The sequence below is a fragment of the Rhea americana genome, unplaced genomic scaffold (genome assembly GCF_003343005.1).
Source record: "Rhea americana isolate MKP2758 unplaced genomic scaffold, rheAme1 scaffold_311, whole genome shotgun sequence".
NCBI lineage: Eukaryota > Metazoa > Chordata > Aves > Rheiformes > Rheidae > Rhea > Rhea americana.
In genome coordinates this window covers 11,667-12,941 of record NW_028186437.1, presented here as the reverse complement: position 1 = coordinate 12,941, position 1,275 = coordinate 11,667, and the positions used below count along the sequence as shown (strand labels likewise).

At 73.4% G+C, this 1,275-nt stretch overlaps 1 protein-coding gene across 1 annotated transcript in view; it reads left to right on the top strand.

The window, feature by feature from the left end:
• Positions 1–1,275, top strand: part of ZFPM1 (zinc finger protein, FOG family member 1) — a 27,404-nt gene that overhangs the window by 14,701 nt on the left and 11,428 nt on the right. The window lies entirely within an intron of this gene.

Sequence of the window (1,275 nt, the reverse complement as noted above, 5' to 3'; positions counted from 1 at the left end):
GGAGGGATGTGGGGCAGGTTTGAGGATGCTGCCAGGACGGAGGGATGTGGGGCGGGTTTGGGGACGCTGCCAGGGTGGAGGGTCCACGTTGACTGACGGCTGCCAGTCAGGGCCACCCTCCCGCTCAGCTCCTGGCCCGTCCCTGGCTCCCGGGCGTTTCCAGGCTCGTGCCCGCTCTCCCGGCACGGCGCCGGGGCTGGGCGAGCACCGGCCCGCGGCTCCCCTGCCCGGCTGCGGGCTGGCCGTGCCGCGGCCCCGGGCGGCCCAGGGCTGCTGGCCGCCACCGCRGTTTCCGCCTCCCCTTTTCCGGGCCGGGATATCTCTCCGCCTCATCGTATCGGGGCCGCGACTCCGGCCTCTTAACTCCGCTTCCTCCTCCCGCCTCGGCTTCCTGCGCGGCCCCGCTCCCCGCYGGGCGCCGGAGCCCGCGGCCGGGCGCCAGCCCCGGCGCCTGCCGTCCCGGGCACCCCGGTGGCTCTCGCCGCCGCGAGGAGCCTGGAAGTTTTCTGCCTTCCTGTCCTCCCTGAGCGCTTGCTAATCCGACTCCCGGTGACGAGTCCTTGCCCCCCTCGCGGCGGCTGGCCCCGGTGCCGCGATGGCAGCGCCCGGTGCGACCGAGAGCCCCGGGGCTGCAGGGGCCAGTCGCATCCTGGCCCGCAGGGCGCACGGGCAGCGCCGCGGGAGCCGCGATAGCGTCTCACGCCAGGGCAGTGCTTGCTGTCTGCGGTGATGAGGGTGGGCTCYGCTCTTCCTCTCCCACCCCCCTTCCCGCTCCCCTCCTCCTCCTCCTCCCTCGGCCCTTTCCTCCTCCTTGCAGCGGGCGTTTGTGTTGCTTGTGGCCGGCTGCTCGCCGGGCCGTGCCGGGACGCGGGATGCCCCTGCGCCGCGGGAGAGCCAGGGAGAGGCGAGCGGGTTTGCGGGAGGCGGCGACGTCCCGGGAGCCGGCGGCTTACCGGGCCGCGTCCCGCGTGGGCACGGCACGGCACGGCACAGCACGGCACAGCACGGCACAGCACGGGGCGCTTGCGTCGCGGACGGGGAGGACGGGCGCCTCTCCCGGCGGCCACCGGCTCGGGCACCGCCTTGCCCCCCGGGCCGGGCTGCCCCGGCGAGGCCGGGAAGCGCCCGCATCGCCGTCCGGGGTGGGTAACGTTCAGCTCCTCCATTAGCCAGGGTCAGGGTTCAGCGCGATAAAGATTTGCTGTTGTACTGAGTCAAAAAAAATCAATAACTTGCAAGYGATGGCTGGGAGCGATACGGGCAGCGAGCTCCCAG